At 40.0% G+C, this 23070-nt stretch overlaps 1 pseudogene across 1 annotated transcript in view; it reads right to left on the bottom strand.

The window, feature by feature from the left end:
• The window catches only part of LOC309659881 (cyclin-dependent kinase 2-associated protein 1 pseudogene), a 32623-nt pseudogene extending 9553 nt beyond the window's left edge, over positions 1-23070 (bottom strand). The window contains exon 1 of the transcript in view: positions 1-23070. This exon is cut by the window's left edge and continues 9553 nt beyond it. The product of the transcript in view is annotated as a cyclin-dependent kinase 2-associated protein 1 pseudogene (transcript).

Raw genomic sequence — 23070 nt, 5'->3', positions numbered from 1 at the left:
TAGGTGGTCTGTGTAAACATGTTTCTACCTTCTGTGCCCAAGTATTTTTTTCCCTAATAACATTAAAATAAATACTTAGGTATAAAGTTAAAAAAAAACCTTCAGTGGTATGCCTCCTGAAATCATCTTGCATACCACACTCTGCCAGAATTCTCAGGTGCCATCATATGTAGCTGACTCTGTCTCTCACAGGTCCCAGCCTGGCCCATCTGTACAAAGTCCATCTTTACCGATTTCCAGTCCTGTCATGTTTTCTGGTTTCTAAATCTCTAGTGATTCAAATCTGCTCTTCCTTCAGAATTCCTCTATTTCTCCTTTCAGTTCTATTGGTTTTTACAGCACTGTTGCTTGATGCAAACATATTTAAGATTACTCTATCTTCCTGATGGGTTGACTCATTATTATACAATGTCCCTCTCTGTCTCTAGTAAGTTTCTTTGCTTGATGTCTACTTTATTTGTTACTAATATTCCTTCTTTCCTTTAATTAATGTTTGCATAGTATATCTTTTTCCATACTTCTACTTTCAACCTGTCAATATCATCATAATTGAAGTGAGTCTTTTATAGACAGCATATAAGCTGGGTCATGTTTTTAAATCTGGTCTGCCAATCTCTGTCTTCTAATTGGTGTATTTAGACCATTTGTGTTTAGTAATTATTAATATGTTAGGGGCCTTAATCTTCCATTTAATTTTATTTATTTCAATTTTTTGTTAATGAAAATAAGTTTTTTATGTCAAATAATAAATACACACGAAGATGAAAGCAGTTTTAGTCTTTTTTTCCAGATGTTTTGATCAGCTTAAAGACAGTACTGAATTCTACAGACAGTCTTGGCACAAAAATTGCTGTTGGGTTGCTCTTTTTTCTGTATTTATAAATTGTGACTTTTTAAACTGACTTCAAAGCACTAATAGCCATGCAAGTGCTTAAGCAAAAAAGAAGTTCTATTATGTAGAATCTATACTGTACAGCTGTCAGTAAAATAAAAATTAAAAAAATAAAGTGAGCTGTCAGTATTCATTAAAAACAAAATCCTTAGAGTTGTGTTGGCTTATGAAAAGGAACAAGGAAGAATTTGGGCTACATAAATGAATTCAACAGAGAAGATTAAAGTGAGATACTGGTATCTTGGAGGCAAGCTATAGTTTGCCAGAAGAGTAGATAACAACTTTTATGTGCGTCTTTTTAATCGATGCTTTTAAAAAACCCGAATAGTTCCTAACTACTTAAAATGCAAATTCTAATTAACTGCAAAATCTTTTCTATAGGTTCAGAGCCTAATGAACCATGAGAGGGAAAAGGGGAGAAAAATTCAAACTGTTACTCTTTTGAAAACATGTTTCTTCTGGACAGAAGAGACAACTGTAACCTCCCATCTTGTAAAAAAAAAAAAAAAGGAAAACCTTTCAAAACTAACAAGGTGACTAGGGTCTGGCATTGTGTTCTGTTTCAACCAAGCACTCCCTAACCAGTCCTCTAGGGTGGATGATGCCTCAGTGTAGGTGGGTCTGATCACTTTCCCCAACCCTTTATGATGGTCAGCCGCTCTGCATATTTGCTCTGAGGTACTTGGCTTCTCCCAGTTCCCTGGGTGTAGCCTAGGGATGGTGGCCTGTAGTCACTCAGCCGCTGATAGTACTGTAAGGACATTACCATGAAGGTAAAAGGTGAGTGGATGTTTCCAACCTTGTTGAGTGAGACCACGGGCCTGTGCAGTCAAGTTTAGTTTGGAAAACATGCCTCCCCTCCCCACATCAGTGATGGATGGCACTTGGTTGCAGCCAGGGGCAGGCCTATGAGTGTGGCAGTGGTGAAGCTGGGCCTACTGGCAGGTAGTAGTGGTGGCTTAGCAAGCCCGGCATTTGTGTGCTGGTTTGTACAGTTGTGCACCCACTGAGCTCCTGAACACTTTTTATTATTTCCATTTTATTTTTGTTTTCTCTCTGTTTTTGTTTCTCTGGTTTGTTTGTTTCTTGCCTTCCTGTAGGTTACTTAAACATTTCTTAGAATTCCATTTTGATTTATCTGTGGTGTTTTTGAGTGTATCTCTTTGCATAGCTTTTAAATAGCTGCTCTAAATATTATATCTACCTAACTTACTGGTCTTTTGGTGTCATCGTTTTACCAGTTTGAGTAATGTTAGAGAAGTGTTACCTCCCTTTGTGTACTTTACCCTCCCCCATTTACAATATAATTGTCTTAAATATCTTACATTTAGAACCAAATCAGACAGTGTTATAATTTTTTTGCTTTGTCAAAGATAATTTTGAAAACTCAAGAGGAGAAGAAAATTCTATTGTATTTACCATAATTTCGCTTATTATGTTCTTCTTTGCTGATATTTCAAGTTTCCTTCTTTTATTGTTTCCTTTCTGTTTAGGGAACTTCAGTTAGCCATTCTTTTAACATGGGTCTGGTGACAAATTCTCTTAGTTTTCCTTCACTTGAGATGTCTTGACTTCCCCTTCATTCCTGAAGGATATTTTCACTGGGTATAGGATTCTGGGTTGAAGGTTCTTTTCTTTCAGCACCTGAAAAGTATTATGCCACTTCCCCTTGGCCTTCATGATTTCTAACGAGAAATCTGCTGTCATACAAGTCATTCTTCTACAATAGATAAGGTGTCATTTTTCTCTGGCTTCTTTCAAGTTTTCCTTGTCTTTAGTTTTCAGAAGGTTAATTATAATGTGTTTTTGGCATGGGTTTCTTAGGTTTATCCTGTTTGGAGTTTGCTCAGCTTCTTGAACCTGGAAATATATGTCTCTTGTCAAATTTGGGAAGTTTTCAGTTATTATTTCTCTCAATAATTGTTCAGCCCCATCCTCTTTCTCCTCTTCTGTGACGTTGATGACACAAATGTTAGATCTTTTGTTATGGTCCCACAGTCTGAGATTCTGTTCATTTTTTTTCAAAGGAAAGAAATAATGAAATAAAAGAACCATAAAAATTACCCAATCTGAACAATAGAGAAAAAAATAGACTTAAAAAAAAAAAAGAACAGAACCTCAGACTGTGGGATCATAACAGGCTGTGTGAGGCAAAGAGAAAGCCCAGGGAATTTGCCACCATGCCATTCCTCGGGTCCAGAAGTCTTGTCCTCTCTCCACCTTTCCGAGGTTTCTTATATTTGTTTTATATTTTATGTCCAGGGTTTTCAGTTGTGCTTAGTGGGAGCAATGGGGAAAATTACATTTCCTCCATCTTCTTGGGAGCAGAAGTCACTGGGTCTATTTGAAGTCTTAATAAACACTTGGTGATTTGACTCAGGCACATCATTTCCCCCCTTCTCACTCCTACCCTTTACACAAATACAAAAGGGTAAAAGCACCAAGTTAGTAAAATATTTTAGATTAATTAATAATATAAATATATTTAATTAATCAAGAGGTGAGTTTATTTAAATAAAAAGTTAAGTATATAAAATAAAGATATAATTTGATACATATGTTTATCTACACATGTAGATATTTTTATAGACATAGGAACATGAAAGTTAACAGATTCAAAAATATATATGTTTAGACTGATGCTGTGAATTGGAGAATGTTGGGTATCTTCTAGAGGCCCTAAATTTCAGACCTTGGGGATAGAAGATGATAGTTACCCTGGACACAGGACCCTCGGCAAAGTCGAGCGTGATATGTTCCCAATTCTGCACACAAGCAATGGATCAGGACCCTTTGGCTTGTGGCTTCCTAATACACATATTCTCATCTAGCTGTCCCCAGGACAGATAGAGCAGGATAGTCAACAGACAGGCAGACAGATACACATACACACTGTGAGACATTGAACTAGGCTGATAGAAAAGTGACTGAAAGGATTGAATATAGGAGAGTTTATGAATAATTAATTAGAAGACCTGTTGCTCATCCTCTATATATCAGATACTCTATAAACATTACTCATTTAATTTTTAAAAGTTGGTATTACTACTCAATTTTAACCAATAAGTAAATAACTGAGGCCAGGAGAGGTTAAATAACTTGCCTAACATCACATCTATTAATTGCAGAGCCAAAATTCAAACCCCAGTTTGTCATATTTGGACATCGTCTGCTTTGCTGCCTATTTCTCATAGAGGAAGGTGGGGTCTGGGGAAAGCAGCATCAGGAGATAAGGTAATAGAGACCTCAGTAAACTCCACGAGGTGGTCACAGAGGATTGATAGATGTGGTTGGACTTCACTGCCTTCCTCAGTCCCTTCTATTCTCACAGTTGTGATGTGCATTGTCCCAGAGTCTGCAGACTTCTTTTCCCAAGATGAACTTTCATTTCAAGGGAAAGTCTGTGCTGGGTTCTACTCTCCTCCCAGTAATGAAGGGAGTTGGCCAGGTCTCCTCTTCTGAGTGTACATGACTAAGAGAGATGGGAGGGGGCCCACAGCACAGAGACCCATTGCCAAGAACATCTCAGGGTGGAGAGACCTCTGGAACATTTTTTCCATTCTGCATCAGACAGGGTAAAATTGATTAGCATTTAATTGGTTTCAGCTGTTCTTAACATGTTGCGTAGAAAACTTCGATGTATTTTGCTAAATTCAATATTCCTTATGGTTAACAGATTGAAAGCCAAAAACACCCTTGAAGAAACACCAGAAATCAGTGCTTTGGATCACACTGAGTTCTTTGCTATGGTTCACCTATTTGGAATGTTCTGGGAATGCTAAATACTTGGGATTGGGTATAAAAAAAGAAACAAATCTGTGTCTGGTAAGACTCTTGGGTAGATAGCTTCCTAGAAATCAAGATATCTAAATTGCAGTTCCAGCTTTCCGTGTGCAGCCAGGTGATTCTGGTGAACCTCTTCACCTCTCTGGACTGCACTCAGGCTCCTAATCTAGAAAGTGAGGAGACTGAACTCAATGATCTCAAGAGCTGCTTCTATCTCTCAGATTCTGTCATTTATTTTCATTATTCTGATGCTTTGGTACAATTCTGGAAAAACAATGCTACAATGCTCTCTAATTAAGAAGTGCACAGAACAGCTATGGCAGATTATGTTTTGGAACCCACTGAAGGGAGAGGTTTCACAGGACATAAAGTAGTTAAGGGTAATCAATAGGCATTTTAGTCTCCAGAGGCCAGAGGACAAACAAGGAGCTGGGAAAATCTCTGACACTGTGTGTTCTTGAGGAAGGACACTCCAGTCCTCACCCTTCATGTCTCCATCTATGAAACACAAATAAGGACACCTACCTGTTAATGCAAAAATCTTTGTTAAGAGGTTTGGTCAAAATGGGATGTAAATAGTATCAGATGCTGAGGGCCACAGAGGGGGTACAGCTACAGTAACCGCTCTTTCTCAGTCCTCCCTCCATTCTTTCCTGTATTCCCTTAAACTGCTCATTCTCCAACTTTCTCTTTGCCTTTTTTTCTTCTCTGTCATTGCTTCTCTCTTGCTGAAACACCCTCACTGGGTCTTCTTTTTGCGAATGCTCACGGAAGACTGAGGTGGCAGCTAGAACAGTGAAAGGCCCAGAGAAATTCCATCCTGTAACACAGCTGCTTAGGAGGACCTCAGAGGGAGCCTTCTGAGCCCTGCTTGCCACCCATTTGGCTTCATAGGGTCCCCAAGGGTTGTTGCTCCCTTACCACCAAACCTCAGGTTAACATTCTACTGACTCACTTGCAGGCCCAACCCCAAGGCCTGGAGAACTCCAGAGCCATCTCCAGCAGCCCCAGGGACTTCACCACTTACCTCCAGGGCTTTAGGGCTGAATGAGGACTTAAGCTTGAGCAGGGAGAGATGCAAGATACCTCCACTGAATGCTTCCCTCATTCTCTAAAACTAAGAACTCCTCTCCATGAATGAGTTAATGCTTGGAAGAGCTCAGACTGCTGGACCCACAGTTGGTGCTGCTGCATGCCTGGTCCAGGGCCCTTTAGGGTCATAGGCTTTCACAATGGGGCAAGGCCAAACCTGGCTGTAAAATTCTAGAGCCTTGCCACGAATATAACACTGAAGAGCTGTTGGCTTCGGCTCAGTTGGTTCTCCAGGATTTAATGCCCCCTATAGATGGTGTGGATTTGTGTTAGTAAAACATAGAGCTATGATATTGAAGGCAAAACTAGATATTGCTTGTAACCCTACTTTATGAGGGTTATTGTATCAATGCAGGACCCTCTTTCCCAGGGCTAAACCATGCACTGGGAATCTGAAGTATGGGAGAGAGTTCAGTCTTGGTCACTGACTTACCCACTTGAGGATGCCAGCCTCACTTGATTGGAAAGTGGATGAATAGTGGAAATAGTGTGAGATGGAAATATCTGATATATTTCCTCTGGAAATATCATGTGGCCACCTAGGAGGAGAGTGAAGGCTTGTAGGCAGCAAGGTCTTCCCAGCCCCGTCTGGTATCTCTTTACCACAGTCTGGGTAGGACTGGCCCGTACAGGTTCTTCTCCACAAGTAGTGGAACATTCTATCTCTCTGAACACCCTGGGAGGGCGGAACAAAACCGAGCCTGTTAAGTGAGCCCAAGAGTGCAGCAAGTCCAGAGTGCTACACTCTGTTGTGTGCTAACTACTCCCTCAGAACCTGGCTCTCTCATGATTTTATTTGGAACCCTTTACTGAATCTTTCCCTGGTAACATGGGAATTACACACTATTTCAGGTATCATTTCTCTTAAGAGTTTATCCATTGTTGGAAATGTGAGGAGTCCATGGAATAGATATGAGAAAAAGAAGTTGAAAGTGCTTTGTAAACTCTAGAGTGCCGGTGTTGTTTATTCTTATTGGTATATAACACCCCTTGAAACCTTCCCCAGTGCTTCCTATTTTCTACGTACTGAGTCAGGGAATGGGGCCCTGTCATCTGGTGACTTCTATGCTCATATTCCTCAGGGAGAAGTCCAATCCCATCCTTGTAGCCTGGCCAGCTTGGCAATAAGCCCAGACTCATCTTATTACATCCTGATTCTGCTCTTTCTCTCCATAGTCATAGCACATTGACCCTAGGCATTTTTGTTAATTTCCCAACTCTAATTCACCTTGAGCTACAAATGGATGATGGAAGATCACATGGTTTCCTTCATTTCGATTATAAAGAGAGAACATGAAGGAGCTTTTATTCTTGCACTCACTCTGTGCTCCCCACATGTTCCTCTGGCTCAGTTGTGTGGGTGGAGGGTATGGTTGAAATCATGCCCCACATGCCCCCAGGCTCTCAGCATAGGCTCTGTTTCTCCTCTGGGTTCCTCTCCCAACCCTTCTGAAGGCTTGTCTTTCTTTCTCTGGCATCCTTTTAGTCTGAACTCATGTAAACTATTAATGAGCCAGGCAGCGTTACCCGATTTTTACAACTTGAAGGATAGAGGTTTATAAGAAAACAAGCCTTGATTATGGAAGGTGCCATGAACATCACGTTCTACACTGATGCTATTGAATTGGCCTTTATTAAAAACCAATTATAATTCTTCTGGGGTCAAGACTGCTAAAAATATTAGGAATTAACTTGGAAATTCTATGCTTTCATTATCCCCACTTTCCCTAGTTATTTGTTTTCAGCCAGAAAATCTGACATATCTTAAGATATGTTGCTTTTGCCATAGGCCATAAACTTAATTTTCAGCTGCTGCACCTTGGAAACCCAAGATACTCAGAATATTATTTATATTCAGAAAAAAAGATTTTATTTTAATCTATCCAGGTTACTTTATAGTAAGTAGGTCAGCTTGAATAAACCTACATTTTCTTCCTCTTTTTTATTGATGATGGAATTATGAGAACTATAGTATTTCATGATTATGTATTTAGATATTATACTATCAAAAAGCACCAATAAAGGAGAAATAATCAAATGAAACAGATAAATAGGAGAAAATTCTATCCCCCTTCCTCCCTCCCCTACTTTTTTGGGTATTTGTAATAGTCCTCCTAACTAGAAGTAGAATTTAAACTCCCTGGACATTAGTGGAACTGTTTATGTTCAAACTCCTCCCTAAGTGAAGATTTTGTGTTCTGAGTCATTGTGTTCTTAGGCTTTGGTCCAAAGTGACTTCATTTTCTGCCTGCTGGGATTTGAGTGACTGCTAGTGTAAGGGCGGCAGATTCGTGAGCCAAAGATGCCTTTTTTCTGACTCATGTTAAATAGGACTGAACTATGTGTTAAGATGCCCATCAAGCGTCTCCAAAATTTCAATCACGTTTTGCAGAATTCTATTTGGCTCAACCACAGAGTTAATTAAAAGTACATCACAGATCTGATACACTTAACAATGAATTGGCATTGGGAAGGCATAGGAACAGCTACAAAAACTCTAAAAATAACAATTCTCAGAGAACAGTTCCCAACCTCATATTAAACACATCAAAATTAATTTCAGCTGCTTCAAAAATTTGGCCTGTGAGTTAGTTCAGGACTTGTTTTTGATTTTTTAAATTGGTTTGAATAGAATGGCAAAAACAAATCTAGGGTTTCAAGATGTAAATGAAGAGTTTACTAACCATGAGCCTGTCCATTAAGAATGATGCACCATCTTACTACTAACATCAAGCCTTCCGGCAATTGATACCACTGTGAACCAGAAGGTCAACATTCCTGGGAGAGCCTGAGCTTGAAGAAAATTGGCATTTGAAAGTTATCTCTCAAGTCATTTACTCCAGCCTTCAGGAAGGGAAAAAGATAATCCACGATGTGCAAAATAAAAAAAAAATTTGTAGAAGGTTATTTGTTGCAACAATATTTATCATTGTGAGAAACTGGAAACAAATAGCCAAAAAGAGAATCCTCCTTTAAACAAATTATGATATGGTCACACAGTGGAATACTATACAATTATAAAATAATGTTATGTTGTAGTAATATTGAATTTCATAAGAAAATTTTATGATATATTAAACTAATTATTATATGTATTAAGAGAAAAAAAGCAGGTTAAAAAATGACTCCAAAAGTTAATCATGGCCATCTCTAAGGCAATGCCAGAAAAACCTGAATTTTTTTCCCTCTGCCTCTTTCTATAATCAAAGAAAAGAGAAATAAATGCCTCAAAAAGACATTTCATTTGCAAAATCTGCTGAGAAATGGTGCATATGCTAATCTCTTATTTTTAAATTAGAACTCTCAAATTACTTGGCTTTTTAGAGTGAATCTACTTCTTATATTTCTCATCAATAAAAAATAATACCTGTCAGTTCCTGTCATATTTGGAAGTTTTCTGCTCTTTACTTATGCGATGCTTTGGGGAAATTAAATTTCAGTGTGCCAAAGTCAACAGAAATGGTCTTAATTTTATTTCTGTGAAGCCTCTTTAAAAGTTGTTAGGTGGCTTTAATAGGCCATTAAATTGGTCAAGAGGCCTGAAATAAAACAGTCCTTTATTACTGCAAAAACCTCCATAGACAAACACCACCCTCAAAACAATATGCAAACCCTAGAAACTGAAAAGAAGGCATACATGCTAAGCCAGGGTGCTCCTGCATGCAGAGCCCAGATCAAGCTGCCTGACTGTAGATGGAGAATTGAGGCCTTGACCAGTAAGACTGTGCACTGGGGAAAGATCAGGCCTTAGGTCAATGCACTCTTTTGTGGAAGGATCCCTGTCCATGGCAATTTCACAGCACAAATGAGAATGACTCATGTTTAGATGGGAAATTCCATTAAACCCTATTATCCAAGATGGTCAGGAAACTAAAGTGTTATTGTATTAGCTACTCCCAAATTGAGACACATGTATTTAAAAACTGCAAAATCTCAATCTCATTTCTCTTTCTGTCTCTCTGTCTCTCTCTCTCACACACACGTATACACCCCCAGTGAAAAGAGAGACAGATTTTAGGAGAGTGACTTATAGCAATAGTTGGAATTCTCAGTGTTTCTTCCTGTTATATCTTTCTTCTTATGACCTGGACCTCTTCCTTTTCTCCCTGGCACTCTTATTTCTACATATTTCATCTACTTCCTGCACTAACCCGATTGCATAAAGGATAATGGGGAAGCCTTTCTTATGCTTCCAGGCTTAGGTTGCCTAGGTTGCACTCTCAAGGGAAGAAGATAGCAGAAAATCCAGCAACAGATATGTGGCTGGTTGGCTTAGAGGGTAAGATGCAGGAGACGGCAGTTGCTTGGCACCATGGGGATAACGAGAACCAGGTCAAAGGAGGGGGAGAGTAAAGTGAGGAAGAGTAGAGAGAGACTAGAGGGAAAGGGTTAATGGTGTGCACACTATCAGGGCACCAAGCATGGCAGAGGCAGGGAGGAAAGTGAGGTAGGAGTGGCCTGGGGTGGAGAACTGCTGAAGAAGAGATGGGCAGGAAGCCTGGTTGGCAAAGCAAAAGTTCTTTCAATGGAGGTCTGTGGATTATAAATAGTTTTAGTTTTGTGTGTCTGAAAATATCTTTATTTTTCTTCATCACTCAAATTGTGGTTTGGCTGAATGTAATAGTCTAAGTTGAAAGTTTTGTTCATTCAGCATTTTGAAGACTGCTTTCTCTATTGTTTTGTAGTATTTAATGTTGCTGCTGAGAAGTCTGATAATCTGTGGGGTTTTTTTTTTATAATAATCTGTGTTTCTTTTCTGGCACATTTAAGATTTCCTTTTATTCTTTATGTTCTAAGTCTCATGACAGCATTCCTAGGTGGGGATTTATTTTTATTTATCCTTTCGTTACTAAGACTGAACTTTCAATCTGAGGATTTATGTCTTTCTTTTGCTCTGGAGAATTCTCAGCCATTACTTTTATGTGAAGCGACTTATGCTGTCGTTCTTTTTATTCTCTTTTTCTGAGACTCATATTATATGCCTGTATCCACTCTTTTGTATATTTAAACTCTTTGTCTCTCCGTGTTAAATTTGGGGTGAATTCCTCAATGTGAGCTTTCCAGTGACCAGTACTTTCTTCACTGAGTCTAGAGCTCATTCTATTAAGTAATTTTAAAATTTCGAGGGGCTACTTGAAGAGTAGTTCTATTTGGTCATTTTGCATATCCAACTGTTTTTGATTCATTTATGCCTGTTTTTGTTCCGTAATAGCTGCTTTTTTTTTTTATAACTGTTATTCTCTTATCTCTTTGAGCTTCCTTGTTTTAACCATTTTGTTATACTCATTATATATTCATTACAATTAATTTCCTTCTGGAGTGAATTTATGTTCTGATTTCATATTTTATTGACTTTATTTTTTAGGATTAGATTTCATGGCTATTGGAATTTTGATTTGCAAGCTAATTTTGAGTTGAAATGTTTTTATTGTTGTTTTCAGTCTCCTTTTTTTCTCTCTTCCTTTCCTGTGTCTACTTCTCCAAATTCATTGGTTTTGTGATTGTCTCTTCACTTGGCCCCCTGGAATTCTGTTTCAGAACCAGAATCTATAAAGGCAGTTCAGGGCTCTTGGCCATGGTGATGTCAGAGATACCTCAGGTCCAGTCACCAGGCCAACACGTGGCTTGGTTCTTTTCCTGCTTCCAAGGTTGGATCTGTGTCCTCTCACCTCCCTAGCTACCTAGACTCTCCTAATTCAAAGCTTAGGCAGTTTCTGGCTAAGGCGATGATCCTAATTGAAGTCCCTTGTCCCAAGTGGAGTAGACTTCCAGTCACACAGCCTTCACCACCTAATTCTGGACCTGGAGACTGGCGGGTCCATGGCTTTAGCCTTACTCACTCTTTGGTATTCTGTTGTTTTTTTGCTCATCCTTGGAGACAGCAATCTTTTTTTTTCCCCCTTGAACTCTGCAATGTTATTTTTATTTTCTTTTTCATAGTTTATCTTTACCATGTATTTGAGGGAAGAACAGCAATGCCAAAGTGTGAACTCCCTGTCCCATCTTATTAGAAGTCCAGCAGTTGTTTTTAAAAATTTCCCTTGCCAAGCTTTCAATTTTCTGTGACAAAGTGACCATTAATTAGAACATAGGCCATGGGTTGTAATGTTTAAGGTATGAATGGGAATTTTTGTAATTAGCAAAGTTAGAATGACTTGCTGATTCTAAAAATAATAGGGTAAGATTTTCTTTGTCAAGGGTTAAACTATTCTTACAGAATCTAGAGCTCAGTACCTGAATTGATTTGCAAATTCTGTGGTCCCTCAGGACCTAAAATCCAGAAAAAGCTAAGTATATTCTCTTAAGATCTTGAGGAAGATATATCATCATGGGATTTTAGAGTTCAAAGGAACATCAAAGATCACATATTGTAGACCTCTCACTTCTGGACCTGGAAAAGGAGAAGCATAGAGAAAGCTTTTGCTCGAGGTTACATGGTATTCTGGTAGCAAAGCCAGAGCTTGAATAATTGGGTTCTCCTAGGTTTGTATTTCTCCAACAAAGTTGTCTGTAGCATATACCAGAAGTGATAGAACTAGGATACTTGATAAATGAGTTCTACTGCAATGCTTAATTATTTATAAAGTAGAGGCATTTCACAGAACAAATCACATCCAGGTTTCATAAGGTCTCAATTTCAATCTACTGTGCTTTTTTCAAATACAAATATGTGCATACCAGCATTTCTTGCTTCAGATGTAAAGCAGTTAGCCAGGATGCTCCTTATTCTATCTCTCACATGGTCATATTGTGTCCAATTTAGATAAATATAAGAGAATAAAAAATAAGAATAGAAATGAAAATAGGGGCTTCCCTGGTGGCGCAGTGGTTGAGAATCTGCCTGCCAATGCAGGGGACACAGGTTCGAGCCCTGGTCTGGGAAGATCCCACATGCCGCGGAGCAGCTAGGCCCGTGAGCCACAACTACTGAGCCTGCGCGACTGGAGCCTGTGCTCCGCAACAAGAGAGGCCGCGATGGTGAGAGGCCCACGCACCGCGATGAAGAGTGGCCCCCGCTTGCCACAACTAGAGAAAGCCCTCGCACAGAAATGAAGACCCAACACAGCCAAAAAATAAATAAATTAATTAATTAAAAAAAAAAAAAAGAAATGAAAATAGAAGTATTATGGGGACTTCCCTGGTGGCACAGTGGTTAAGAATCTGCCTGCCAATGCAGGGGAAATGAGTTCGAGCCCTGGTCCAGGAAGATCCCACGTGCCACGGAGCAACTAAGCCTGTGCGCCACAACTACTGAGCCTGCACTCTAGAGCCTGCAAGCCACAACTACTGAGACCGTGTGTCACAACTACTGAGACCATGTGCCACAACTACTGAAGCCCGTGCGCCTAGAGCCCTGCTCCACAACAAGTGAAGCCACCGCAATGAGAAGCCCACGTACTGCAAGGAAGAGGAGCCCCCGCTCACCGCAACTAGAGAAAGCCCGCGCACAGCGACAAAGACCCAACACAAAAATAAATAAATAAATAATAAAATAAATTTACGTAAAAAAAAGAAGTATTGTGTATTTCAAGGTCCACAGTTACAAGCATCAGAACCTGACTCTAGCTGATTAAACAGAAAAATAACTTATTACTAGGGTTTTGTGTAGCTCACAAAATCGTTGGGAAGGCTAGAATCAGGCCTGAGAATAAGCTTCCAGAAACAGGGCCCCAAACTTTAGAAGTAGCCTGCTGAGAAAACCACTACTGTTTCAAGCACTGAGCAATGGATGCTATAGTGAACTAGTTGCTTAGAGGAACTTGGCTTTACTGAAACTACAACTGCCACTAGCATCAGTGCTATTTCTGTGTAGAATACACCATGCTTTGAATGACACCTGCTGGAATTGTGCAGTGTGTTGGTACTCCTCCAGTCATGGGACATCAGTTGTAACCCTACCAATTCTGAAAGCCAGTCACCTCTCTTGCCATCCCGAGTAGCAAAATATTCAAAGCTTCTTTCTTCAAGCAGGAATCTGCTGTGCTTTGTTATGTCTAATTGATGTACTACAGCTCACACCTCAAGCTAGCTGCAAATGAGGGGCTGGGGAAGCTAGTTTTCTGTTTTCTATCTTGTAGAGCCAGGGCTCTGAACACGGAAACTTCCCCAAATATCTCAACAATGATCAGGTACCAAGAAACTAGAAAGTTTGCCAATGTTTTCTACATTTAATAAATTAAAATTGGTAAACAAACAAAGAAGTGGAAGTGTTCATGGAGGTGCATGGGGACAATCCATTGTGCTAGATACTCTCCATTTACTCCTCTAAATCCATTTTCCATCCTTCTCCACCCTGCAGTGTGCCACGAGAGGCTGACTTATGTGTACTTCATCAACCAGCTTCCTTGCCTTCTGCCTCCAGTTAGGTTTGGCCAGTGGGAGGGGCTGGCAGAAGATGGGAAGGTAGCAGAAGGGCAAGGTTTGGGCGTTTAGTACCCCAGTTCCCTCCTGGCTGGGTTGCAGGTTGTTTCTCTCCTGAAGGCCCCTGTTGGGTGACCCTCTCCTACAGCTGGAGTTCTGGCCATCACTCCTTTCTCCTGCCCCTCCAGGTTCAGTGGTTCCCACTATTGCTAGCTGGGGCACTTACCCACCCCTTGTGACTTCCCTATCCTCTCCACACCTTGTAAATAGCTTCTTTAAACTCTCCCCAATTATCCTATTTGCATGTTTTATCAGTTCCCTGTCATGATCCCAAATAACAAATACATCCATCCCCACTGTGACACATGCCTGACCTTATTTTCTCATCTCACCCATAAAATTCCAGAATATATTTCCTTTTGTTTTCTTCTCAAACCCAAATCACTGATTAATTGAATTAGATGAAGACAATATTTAAAACACGACAGTAGGAGAAACATATCATTAAGGTTTCAAAATATTTTTTCTATAGCGATAGCCAAGTTCTTTTCATTCCTGGCCATGCATCATAAAAACACTTAAAAAATCATGAACTTGGGGCTCCATTTCAGACCAGAAGGAGGGAGACCAAGTCATATATATCTTTTTAAAAAGTATATCAGCTGATTCTGAGACAAACCACAGATAGATGCTAGGGAAGAAGGATTCACTGAAACAACACAAAGTGATAAAAACTGCTCCCACCTTTCCACATATTCCAATGGACATATTTCCTCCTTCGAGAGTGTCACAACTCTGAGAAAGCTAAAATTAGTACCCTGAGTGGATTTTTTTAACAGAGAGAAAAATTGTACCTCTCTGAATTCTCATAAAACTCTATAAAGGGCTTCCTTGCTTAAATAGCTGTTTCCCCAGTTGTTTCTGATTGATGGATAACTTATTCTCACATTCTTACAGGTGTCTTATCTATTTCTGTCACCTGTAACATAAAATCCTCTGCACATAAAACCTTTAGTAATATGATACAGTAATGAATCCACTGAAATTTCCACTGTACTCTGCTTAAAAAAAAAGAACATCCCAAGAAAACAAGGTCATATAAAAGTAACAAAAGAGTCAACTGGCAGTATAGGTACAACCACTGCCCTACATCTACTCTTAGAATCATGTATGGGATCACTGATCTCAGAACGACGGACGCGGGGCCTGCATTATCTTCAGTCTTTAAAATCTGTTTTATTATGTTCAATATTTACTAAATGCCTTTTATATGCTCAGTTCTCCTCCAAGTTTTACGGGGAATAAAAAAGTATGATCTATGGTGTGTGCCCTTAAGGAGCTTAGAATATAATGGGAACAACAGTGAAAATTACTGAAATCATATTAAATGCTAAATGGTATGGCATTCAATGAAGAGAAGTTCAGAGAAACCTGTTATGTTCCTGTATGATACACACTTCAGTGTTTCAAATTGGTCAACAAGCTTAGACCAGTCAATCTTGGTGGATGACCCAGGTGGCAACTGTGGCCACATCTCTCTTCCCAAGGCTTCTCTTAATATGGCTTGAAATTATATTTTTAGCATCTACATCGTAGAACGGCTTCTACAATGATGATTCTAACACTAGGTTTCTTATATCCTGCACTTATGCAATTCATGTTCTGAACCTTTAAATAAAAGTCTATACTCTTCTCTAGTCCATTATTCTGGTTGTGTGAGACCCATTGTTCCATTCATTAAGATAATTTCGATCAATTTATTAGCTTACCCTCCTAACCCTGGTCCACTGAAACTTCAACTTGGATATACCTTAATTATAAGAAATTTCATTGCACTGTGAAGTTTGTGAAACCTTGTTACTTATATCTCGTTTTATCATCAATGTCTCAGGGCAGTGCTCATTCTCTTTCTTACAGGGGTCCTGAAGCTCAGAGCAGCAAGGTGACTTACTAGCAAGTGCAGAGGATACGTGTCTTCAGAGTAGTGTCTTGGTGCCTTTTCTTTCTTTAAAATATTGCATATTTTTAAAATTAGTTAATTTATTTTTTAATTAAAAATTTTAAATTTATTTTTAATTTTACAGGTAACATGCTAAATAACATTAACATTGCACAAAACCAAACACCATAGATTAAGTGAACATCCCTTTGACCCTTCTTCCTCTAACCCCATGTTCCTCTCCAGAGGTATTCACCCAATGTGGCTTGGAATATATTCTTCAAGATTTTTTCCCATGCACTTCTTTACTCCTAGAAATAGTTCATTTTGTGGGATATCATACTGTACTTGTTTTTCTGAAATTTGCCATTTCACTTCATAATATATTTTAGAGTCCTTTCCATTTCAGCATTTACATATACTAGTCATTTTTTAATCTGATGCAGTGTTCCATTGTAGGGATGTGTATTACTTATTTAACTTTCCTCTTGTTGATAGACATTAAACTTGTCTTTCAGTTTTGTTATCAAAAAAATACTGTAGCAAATACCTTGTACCTGATTCTTTGGGTACACTTGTGGGAATTTCTCTAGGCTACATACCCGGAAATGGAATTGAAAAGGTATATGCTTTTCAAATGTTGATAACAAATGCGAAAATTGTCCTGCAAAAAGGCCTTCCAATGTGTATTCCTGCCAATGTGTACAAGGGGAGCGTTTTCCCACACTTTCAGTAATATTGATTAATACAAATTCCTTTAATTTTTACTAACCTGAATTGCTCCAATTCCTAATGCATCTGAGGATCTATTTCCTTTTCTATGAATTGCTTATTCTTATTCTTTTCACAATATTCTCTTTACTCTGTTTTATAGTGTCTTCATATGCACCTACCCGAAAGAATGTTGAATAGGAAAAGAACATGTACAGAGCTACACATTACAGCCTTAGAGGCCTTCCTCTACGATGGACATGGATCAATTAACAGAGATTTGAATGCAATTGTCTGGTCAGCAGTGGATCCCTCTAACCAGTGTACAAACTGGGCAACATCCCTCCGCCTTGTTCAAATGAATATTATGAGCATCTTTGCAAAATATCGTGCTGAAAAAGATTAACTATGCCTGGTATTCTTACATTCTATCTATCTTTTAGCTCTATCGGAGAATAATATGAAGTTAATTCAGTGTCTTAACGCTTAGTTCACAAATGTTTATGTAATATGCATTCTAGAATATTGCAGAAAGTAATGCTAAGCTCACTCTATAGATTCCATAATCCATTTTTTCTCCTTTTAGAAAATCTGTATTTTTGCCTGGCTTAGATTTCTGGCACCTGTCCTATTTTCTATTTCCCTGAGACCTATAATCTTTTGTTCAGACTGCAAAGCCTGCATACCAGTTCTCTCTGACTCTCTCCTCACTGAGATTGGGCTTCAATTTATTCTCTGTGATATCTATTATACCCTTCTCAGTTTGAAGATCATGTTCCTTATTGGAGAAGAAAGAAGCAATTGAGTAGCTCTGCCTTTTCTCCGTTATCATTTAACAGAATCTTCTCTAAGCAGTCGGCTTATCCGTTCCTTCATCTTGCTTCAAACTGTGTGTGTGTTTTTAAAGCCCTTTCTGTGGTCCTTACCATTTGGCACTCCTCACCTCATTCTGGATTTTTGCCTTCTATCACGTTCTTACAACGTTTTTATAACTTTTTTATTCATCTTGGTTTGTGACCTTTCTTTCATCTTTTGTATGTGTCATTTCAAAACATAGACTCATTGGAGAACTCCATGTTGGATCACATTGGCTTCTGCAGGTAATTAGTATAGTACAAAGTTTAATTTTTCTCAGTTTCACAATTAAGAAAAACCAACGTCCTTTTTACTGCCTCTGGCCTTGGGGTTATATTTATATTTCTATGAACTTGTTGAAGTTTGTTTTCCTAAAGCCTCAATTACATGTCTATTATGATGAAAGGTTCTTTTTTTTTTTTTTTTCTATTACAGATTCTAGAATGACATGATCCCTTTCTTTCTTCTTCAGGAAGGCAAGGACTGCATTTTATTTCATGTTTGTTAAAAGATTTCTATCATATAAACACCATCAACAAATCCTTCCTTGCTGGTCAGATTGAGTCTAGCACAGCAGTTCCCTTCATTCCTTCTTGTACTTTTTGAAAGATGAAATTATTAGGAAGGCAAGTCAAGGATGTATTAAATTCTAAGATTGTTGTAGAGATTTTGAATAGCTGTCCAAGTAGTTGAAGTAAATAACAATATTACTTCCTGCCTCTGTGACATTTTTATCATTTGATTTAGGGAAGCATCCTCCTTTTTAGCCTGGCATTCTTAGCATGCTCCCACAAATGACAGTACTCTCTCACTCTCATTTAATCCTCTCCATATGCTGTATACTGTACTTGTGGATTCCATACATTTGCAGTTTTGACACTATATATATATGGTGGTACTATATATCCATTTTTATCAGATATGTTTACATTGAAAAACATACCATTTCATTGCTTAAACCAGTTTCATTTCCCCAAGTCTCAGTAAGATCTATGAAATTATACTTATCTGTGAGGTGGATGCTATGATGTACTACCCATTCCCCTTCAGGAATAAAGGAATTATTACTCAAGCTACTGGGAATGACACTGAAGCTGGTCTTCACCTGTTAGTCTCCTCGGGGACTGTCTCAGCTAAGGAGAGCTGCCTCATCTCCCAAGGCCATGCCCCTTCCAGGGTGGCCTGCATCCAATGACTGACTGATGTGGGGATAAAGGCCAGGCCCTCTTGCCTCAGTTCAGGGTAGCTCTGAGGGTCATCCTCAACAAGGTTGGCTGAGACGTTCCATTGAGATGGCACAGAAACTCCACTTCTCCCTCCGATCAGTTCTGCTTCTTTCCTTCCAGTTCACAGGTATTAATCCCAAGAGCACTCCCTAATAAACTTCCTGCAAGCTAATCTCTGTCTCAGTGCTTGTTTCCTGAGAAATCCAACCTGGGACAATTTGCTTATCTTAAAGTGTCAGTTATATTGTATTACCTTATACATTGAAACATGAATAATTGAGCCTTAAATATTATTCCCAGTCTGGTTCTCTGTTATTTTCTTAGAATTACTGGGCTTCTCTTTCTCCCACTGTGAATCTTTTTTCTATGTCATTCATAATAACTTCCATTCATGTGATTTAGAAGTTTCTTCTGAGCCTTTTTCTCCCTTCCCTTCAAACTTCATGTGGAGCCCTTTGGCTAGTAAGCTTTGTCCCTAAAACATTTTTTTTTTAATCTTCCTAACCTGTGTCCCTTGTTTTGCCAGGAATCTGTCATTTTGGTATTATAAATCAGAGTTGAGAAGAAAAATTTTGACACCATCTTCTGAGATACCTATTCACTTCCAGTAATCTTTTATTTTTATTTTTTTTAATTTTTATTTTTTTTAAATTTTTACTATTTATTTGGTTGCGCCGGGTCTTAGTTGCAGCAGGCGGGCTCCATAGTTGCAGCTCACCAGCTCCTTAGTTGCAGCATGTGGGCTCCTTAGTTGCGGCATGCATGTGGGATCTAGTTCCCTGAACAGGGATCGAACCCGGGCCCCCTGCATTGGGAGTGCAGAGTCTTATCCACTGCGCCACCAGGGAAGTCCCCAGTAATCTTCTTAATCCTCCAAAGGCACAATTTTCAAGTGGAAGAGCTAAGATAGTGCTGGTGCATTCAGTCCTCTGCCTGTAACCCTCCCCATCCAGCAGCTCAGTGTCCACTGTCTGAGGGTTTATTGCTGAGGATTCAGTGTGAGATACTGCCTCTCACGAGAGGGCCCAGTGGGCTCTGTCCTCGGAGGTGTTCTTGGGGGCCAGTGAGCCCAGTGTGTCAGTTTGGGTCCTCCGGGAAGCATAATGGGACAGAGTCAAGAGTTCAAGAGTCAAGATAAAGGGGGTGGAAGCAGGCTAGGGCAGGGAAAGGTTTCAGACTGGGAGGTAGGTCTGACACCTGTGAAAGGAGAGTAGGGAAGAAGCATAACTGGGCAGGGAAAGCTGCAGCTATGCGGCAGACCTAACCACCTTGTATATACACAACAAATATATGGTAGCAATTCAGGCAAAAAGAGGAACAGCACCCACACTCCAAGTCCTACAACATCTGCCTCAGAAAGTATGCTTTCTCGGTCTTAAGTCCTTCCTCATAAATAAAGAATTTTATTATTAGTAGTGGCTAACATGTAAGTACTGATTACTATCCATGGACTATTCTGCATATCTTATAATTATACATGAACCCATTTGCTAATTACAATAATAAACTCTATGAGGTAGGTACTATTGTTTCATCCATTTTGCAGATAGTAAAACTGAGGGAAAGAGAAGTGCAATGACTTTTCTAAGGTCATATAACCAACAAAAGGTGAAGCCAGGGTGTAGATGAAGGCATCCTGGTCCAAGCCCACCTAGTAAACCCTAGACTACACTGCCCAGTGAAAGATTCATCAAGCCTCCCTATGGTGCCTCAAGAAGACTTAAAGGAAGAGTCAAGAATAGGTGGTTACTTGATAAAATTTAAGACCAAGAAGTGTCCTGTGCTGGGTGGTGGGATCTCCTATTTGCTTCTCTCAATGGGAACCAATATTGCCATATGCCAGACATTTTCACAAGGGCTGCTGATTCTGGGGCTTCTGAGAAGGCTCTTTTAAGACTGACGGTTGGTTTTCCTCTAAATTGTTACTTTCCCCTCCCCCTTTCTAAGCAGCTTTTGCCTATTAGCAAAGCAATTAATACCTGGAAAGGAGTTCACTTCCCCAGTGGCATTCTACAATAACGTATTTCTTCCCACCTGTTTGCCAGGACTATTCAGTGAGTCTCTTGGTCTAGGGACCTGTGAGAAGCCTCTTAAATTCACTTTGGTTTTTGTAAATTGTTATTTCCTACCCTTAGGAAATAAGCAAAGCAGTGAATGCTTAGTAATAAATTAACAAGGAAAGTACACTAATTCATTTTAGAAAGATTTTTCTACTGGAAGGTTTTTTCAGTTAACCTTCCATCTCCCATTATCCAGAAAATTAAATTAACAAGAATGTCCAATTCCCTGAGCAAGTTGGTCTATTCGTATTTCAATGTACAACAAAGTTAATATTTACAGTCGTTCATCTTATTTTTCTCTAGAGAATCTAGTCATTTGATTAATGCTTCTCCTTGCAACTCTCTCACTTACCTTGTGAATCCCTCCAATCCAGTTTTTCCTTGTCTGAGAATGGTTTAAGAATTCTGCCCTGAGTATAAGAAAATGTTCATGGAAGTGGTCCATGGAATACCTACCACAGAGGAGCTACTCACGGGACAAGGAAATCCACATCATTTTTCTCATCATCTAAAGCAGGGTAGTTAGACATCTGCGAGGTTCTGGTTTGTGTTCCAGCGCTGGCTGGACAATACTGACTGGCCACAATATCGTATAACATATAGTATCAGCTGTTAGGTTTAACTGTGAACCCAATGGCGTGTCCTTTCACCGAGTTTGTGGATGTGATATTTATAAGATTCCTCAAATGCTCCTCAAATGTGGAGCATTTCCTAGGTTCCAGGGAAGCTAGGACGTAATCATAGTCCATGACCACCTACCTTAGCTCACCTTAGGGATAGTGTTAAAATAGGCAGAACTACTGAATGAGAATATTCAGAGTTGGGCCCAGGCATGTGCGTTTTACAATTATTAAGCACACTGGAGTTTGAGAACCATAGGCTAGCCACTGTCAATGGTATAAGTTAAGAATCAACTGAGGGTAGAATTTTTTGCAGATATTCACAACCTGATTCTAAAATTTATATGGAAAGGCAAAGAAATTAAAATAGTAAAAACGTCACCAGCAAAGCCCGTTAACAATCCCCGGGAAATAAAAAATAAAATCTGGGTAATAAAATAAAGTCTAACCTTTTCCTTTTCCTTTGTGGTTAGTCTAGTTTCACTTACTCAGAGGGTGCCGTGTGCAGAGGCCTCGCACCTGGCACTTCAGACCAGAGTTCCTAGTGTGAAATGGTTGCGCCAGCACCTCAGTTGGGGGTGTGTGTGTGCAAAGATGCTGCACCCGCCCTGCAATCTGGAGCACGAGCAGCACAGCTGTGCCTGACCCTCGAGAACTCCACCCCCATCCCTGCTGATGAGATCCCTATAAAGTAGCCCCTCCCACGGCCTTTCAGGGCGAGCAAGTGCTCTAGAGCATAAGCTTGTTACGTCTCCATTCTCTGATGAAAGAATAAAGCTTCCCTTTGCTTCTGGCCCGAACTCAGTCTCCTTCTGTTGGCTCAAATGACACCATCCAGGAGGACCCTTGTTGGGATCTGACTCAAAAGGATCGGGAACAAATTTTGACACCACAGGTGGGATGGACTGTGGCCTTTTTGCCTGCACCTGTCCACTAGGCTCCAGGCTCACCCTGGCTCCAGCGGGAGGATGGTGGAGGCTTTGGGAGGTTCGCAAAGGTGAGACTGGGAAGAGGCCCAGGTAATAAGGACCGCCTGACAAAACGGAATAAGGAGTTCAGGCAAAGGCACGAGGGATGCCTGAGTGAGAAAGGGTCCCAGTGTAGATGTGCGACTGGTGACTTGACCAATTCCAGCACTAGTTTCTCTGAAATGGGCTGGGGAGCCCTGTGAGCCGCTCATAAGACCAGGAACTCCTTTATCGGGAAGCCCTGTGAGCTGCTGACAAGAACAGGAAACACCCACCACCTGACCTCTGCCCCCTTCTGCCTATGAGGCGAACCTTGGGTGATTCTTTATTGACCGAGGTTCCAGGGGCTCCCCTCCCCAGCGATCTGGTGAGTACCCTGTGGGAATCCCTCATGTTTTTAGCTCTCACCTGATGAGAAGTCGGAAAACTCCTTTTTGGCCAAAAGGAGGAAAGAGAAGACCGCTGCCTCAGATAGCTGTGCCACTCCCTAACGGACCAAGTGGGTCAGGAACTAATGTGGCTAAGCTGCTCTGGCCCAGAGGTGGTCCTGTCTAACTTCC

Source organism: Balaenoptera physalus (genome assembly GCF_965194825.1).
Source record: "Balaenoptera physalus genome assembly, chromosome: 4".
Taxonomy (NCBI): domain Eukaryota; kingdom Metazoa; phylum Chordata; class Mammalia; order Artiodactyla; family Balaenopteridae; genus Balaenoptera; species Balaenoptera physalus.
The sequence above is the reverse complement of the archived record's forward strand: the minus strand, read 5'-3'. Positions and strand labels throughout refer to the sequence as shown.